Genomic DNA, 5,506 nt, shown 5'->3' on the forward strand with positions numbered 1-5,506 from the left:
TCATTCAGGACTTTAACATAGACCAAGAGGCTAAACAAGAGGATACCATGTGGTCTAAAGTTAAAACAAATATGTATCAGGGTTATAGCTTTTCACAAAAATGACTCAGTCTGGACACTCATCTGAGAATATAGGAACGAGAATGTGACATCAAGATTGGAGGAAAACTCATTAACAACCCGTAGTGTGCAGATAACATAAGCTTGCTTGCTCAAAGTAAAGCACTTGAAGCACTTCCTTATGACTATCAAAGTCTTCAGTATGCATTACACCTCAACATAAAGAAAGCAAAGATTTTCATAACTAGGCCAGTAAGAAGAGCTCTAGTGGTGGAGAGCTGGTAATCCAAAAATTCATGCATCTTTGATGGTTGGAATCCACCAGCTGCTTCAGGGGGAAAAGATGGACAATCTCGTGTGTGATTTATATATAGCTTTATAGAATCCTCTTGGGGCCTTTTATGAGTCCCAATTCAGTGCAAATGAATTTTGATTTTTGCTTTGTGACCAGTAAGTAACATCAGTGTGAGTGTGTGTGGGTGGTGACATTCAGCCAATTTTGATTCATAGTTACAATAGTAGGAAACTGTTTGGTGTTACACAATCCTCACAAGCATTGTTATGTTTGAACATAGTGGGACAGCCACTATTTCATTCTGTCTCACTGGAGGTCTTTACCCAACACACTCTTCTTCAAGGACTGGTTTCTCTGATAACCTGTCCAAATTATATAAAACAAGAATAGTGTCAGAGAAGAAAGACCTGAATATCTGCTCTGAAAAGATTACAACCAAGAAAATTGTATGAAACAATGCTACTCTGTAATGTATGTGATCACTTTCAAGTCATAAAAAGAACAGATTAGACACATATGTACACATATCCATGCACACACAGGTGCACATACATGTGTTCACATAGATATATATACATGAAGAAACAGATACCATGTGAGGATGGTCTACAAGTCAAGGAACCAAGGAATGTTTGAGACTGCCTACAAAGAAGTAATCGATATTTCTGAACTGAGTTGGAGTTTTAGCCTCCCAAACTTTGAGAATATAAAATTCCATTCAAAGTCACTGCTTACCAGTGCTTGTGTTACAGTAGCCCTAGGAAATGAAGACACTAGGTATTCCCATTTTATGACTAATAAAACTGAGTATATATTTACCATGCAAGAGTCTTGGTGGTTAAATAAATCACTAACTGAAACTCAGTGGTCAAACCCACCAGCCTTTCCACAGGAGAAGCAAGTGGCAGTCTGCTTCCACAGAACCCACAGCCTGGGAAATCCTGTGGGATAGTTCTCTGTTGTATAAGGTTGTGATGAGTCTGAATAGATGCAATGGTATTAAATTTTACTCACTAATCTCCAGGCTTGTTCCTTGTGATGCTCCGTCCTTTGGGTGCACACATATCTCTGATTAATAGACTCGTGCATTGACATCTATCTTTTGTCATTGCTGACCTTTCTCCCCTCCAAGAGTGAGAAGTGAGAAATGATGACTGGGAGAGGGAGAGCTGTATCAGCTTGGTGGGCCCCACAACTGGTCAGAACAGAGGGGTGGCCAGTGGGTGGCCAGCTCCTAGGCGAGATGAGAGTGCCTTGCAAATTATCCATTTGTCTTATCCTTCAACATTTGGGATAAACATTGTACCTGCTGAAGACTCTGAGAGGCATCTACATTATCTGCTGTCGAGAAGAATGTCTAAATATACTGTAGACAGACTGACTTGACATGATTTCTGTACCAGTCAGAGAAAGGTGGGTTGAGGGCTTGGGGCATGGGGCTTCTTCACTCATAGGCAGTGAGGCTCAGGGTGAAAGTAAGGGTGATATTCTCTTAGAGAGTGGCCGCCTAAACTTGTGCTGTTGGGCTCAGCATCCATTCTGAAATCTAGAGTAAAAAAAGCAGCTAGGCTTATTTCACTAGAGGAAGCACAGAGTGTATTGCTTAAGGGTATTTTTTCTGAACTCAAGGTTCAATCCCAAACACAGCCTTCCCTTACTTGCAGTTGCAAGTTATTTAATATCTTTGAGTAACGAAAATGGAATGAACAATATTGCAATTGCATGGTACATAAAATCAGTGATGGGAGGATTAAGAGTTAACACATAAAAGTGTTTAGAATAGTGTCTACCACATAGGAAACCATATATAAACGTCACTTTATTCAATTTCCTCACATGCATGTTAAAGTTGGACAATAAATAGAAAAGACCGAAGAAGAATCAATGCCTTTAAAGGGTGTTGGCAAAGGATATTGAATATATCATGAACTGCCAAAAACAAACAAATCTGTTCTGGAAGATGAACAGCTAGAGTGTTCCTAAGAAATGAAAATGGTAAGAGTTCACATACTTTGGGCATGTTAGCAGGACAGATTAGTTCCTAGGAAGGATATCATGTTTGGAAAAGTTGAGGGTCAGAGAAAAAGAGGATGATTCTCATTCACATGGATTGACACAGTGGCTTTAACAATGGTGAAGATGGTAAAAAACCCCTCTGTTGTTCGTAGGGTTGAGATTATGTGGAACTGACTTGATGGCACTGAACAATGGTAGTAGCGACACATAATGAGTCAACAATCACCATTATTATTGCTCAAAGTTAGATGATGAATGCAAGTGGTTTGTGCTTAATTTCTGATCTAAAAGAGACTTGAACCTATCAGACCTATCACTGAAGAAAAAGCCTAACAATCTGCTTCTGTTAGAATTATAACCAACTGTTCTACTATGCAACATATGAGCTGGAATTAAAGGCAACTATGACCATCATTGCAACTTGATGCTTGAATTTGTTTTCTGTTCTTTCAGCTAAAGAAGGCAGCTTAAGTCCCTCCCTTTTTATTTTGTTATCTCTAGCTCTTTGCTTAAAACACTTACTGCAGAAAATAAAAAAACGGCAGCCTTCAATATGGATGACATCTCATCATCAAGATATCAAGAAAACAAAAAATCTCACCACTTGACCAATAGGCAACATCATGATAGATGGAGAAAAGATTGAAGTTGTTGATGATTTAGCTTTGCTTGGATACACCATCAACATCCTTGGTAGCTGCAACCAAGAAATAAGAAGATAGGTTGCACTGGGGAAATCTTGTCAAGGATGTCTCCATAGTGCTAAGAAGCAATAACATTAATTTAAAGATTAATGTGTACCTAATTCAAGCCATGCCTTCTTTCAGTTCTGTGTCGTTTCTTGGAAAAGGACATCATGCTTGTAAATGTGGAGAGTCAGCAAAAGATAGCATCCTTCACAAGATATATTGACACAGTGACTCTAACAACGGGCTCAAGTATATCAGAGAAGTTGATGATGGCATAGGACAGGGCAAGGTTTAGATCTATTGTTCATAGGCTCACTGTAAGTTGTGCTCAACTCAAAGATACCTAACAATAACAATATGACCACTATTGCAGACTTTCCCTAGAAAATTAATCTTTTGATTTCCTAACTGCTGGGACCAAGAGTGTTGATTGTGGAACAAAGCAAACTGAAGCTGTTAACAATCTCAATCTCTTTATTACCTTATCATGATGCTGCTAATTGGCCCAGAGGTAAGAAATTTTCATATTTCAGCAAACAGATGCTTCCCTAGATGCACTCACCAAATTGTGCCAAGAAATCTGGAGGACAATCAATCACCTGGCCAATTGACAGGAAAGTATCCCTATCTGTTCCCCTTCCAAAGAAAGGTGACCCAACAAAGTGTGAAAATTCCTGAACAATATCATTACTATCACCTGCAAGCAAGATTATGCTGAAAGTTAACCAAAAACAACTGGAAAACACATCAACAGAGAACTGCCAGATGTGCAGGCTGGGTTTAGAAGAGGCCATGGTAGAAGGGATATTATAATAATGTTACATGAATTTGGCAGAAAGCAGAAAGTACTAAATCTATCTATTTTTCATTGACTATGCAAAAGTATTCGACTTTGTGGATCACAGCAAACTCTGACTAACTCTGAGAAGAATGGGAATCCCAGACACTTGATTGTGCTCATGTGAAACCTGTATTTGGACCAGGAGGCAGTTGTCAGAACAGAACGAGGCAACACTGCATGGATCAAAATCAAGAAGGATGTATTATGCCAAGGATGCATCCTATCTCCATAACTTTTCAATCTATATGCAGAACAGATCATCTGGGAGTCTGAGCACTGTGAGGAGGAATGTGGCATCAGGATTGAAAGTCTCATCAATAACCTGCATTATGCAGATGACACAACCTTGCTTACTGACACTGAGAAGGATCTAAAGCGCTTGTGGTAAAAGGTCAAGTACTACAGCCTTCATTATGGATTGAAGCTCGACATCAAGAAAACAAAGAACAAAGAATTGTATTTGCAACTATTTAAAACCTATCTGTCAAATGTAGAACTTCCCACAGCCTAGTGGTAAGAAACTGTGCTGCAATCCCAAAGGCATGTTGTTCGCAATGACCTCCCATGTGATTAACTGTCTCTGAATGCACGGGGGGGGGGGGTCAACAACATCTTTCAGATGAGGGAACTCTGATGTAGTCTGTAGAGAGCTGGAGTGCTGACTCAAAGGTGGGGCTGCTCTGTTGCTTTGGATCCACTACAGTCCTTCTGGAGAGAGGTGGGCAATCTTCTTCCATGAGATTTAAGCCTTGGAAACCTACTGAAAGGTCGAGTATAAGTCTGACCTGACTTGATATCATTGAGAGAGAGAAACAGAGAGAAAGAGAGGAGAGAGGGAGTGAGGGATACAGAAAGAGAGGGAGAAAGGGAGAGAAGGAGAGAGGGAGACAGGGAGAGAGAGGTGAGAGAGCAAGAGCAAATCTATCAGATACCATATATGGTTTCATTTTAAATCCTCACAACTGATTCTTCTCCTAGTGGGTGGGTGGGTGAGTGGAGCTAAGGTGTAATTATGATGATCTCACTCCAGAGACTATACTTTCTCTTAGCCCAGGCTGATTCTGAAAATATTTAATCCTCTATTAGTCCTCTAGTAGTGTTGCTGAAACAAATGCTTTAGCAAAAAGAACATTTAAAAAAAAAACACAACAAACAAAAAAGAATTTTTTTTTTACAGTTTTTGAGATTGGAAGTCTGAATACAGGACACTGGCATCGTGGGAAGACTTCCTGTTTCTGGCTCCGGGAGAAAGCCCTTATCTATTTTCAGCCTCTGTCCTTGGCTCCTTGGAGGACTTTCACGTGACCTGGCTTTTATTTTCCCCTTCTTGCTTCTAACAGCCTAATCTGCTTTAAATTATGAAAGTGATCAGTTTATATAAAACACACACTACATAGATAAAGACTCATTAACATACTAAAGAAAATCCTATTTCTAAATGAGATTACATCTACAAGCATAAGGGCTAGGATTTAGAACATGTATTTTGGGAAGACATGATTCAATCCATAACGTTACTACCTGGAATTTCTCCCTTCCAGGAAATATCTTCAGATTTTCTTTGTTGGATATAAATCCTGCCGCCACAAAACTTTAATTTTACAAG

Source organism: Elephantulus edwardii, unplaced genomic scaffold, assembly GCF_000299155.1.
Source record: "Elephantulus edwardii isolate Elephantulus edwardi_28Jun2011 unplaced genomic scaffold, EleEdw1.0 scaffold00005, whole genome shotgun sequence".
Lineage (NCBI taxonomy): Eukaryota > Metazoa > Chordata > Mammalia > Macroscelidea > Macroscelididae > Elephantulus > Elephantulus edwardii.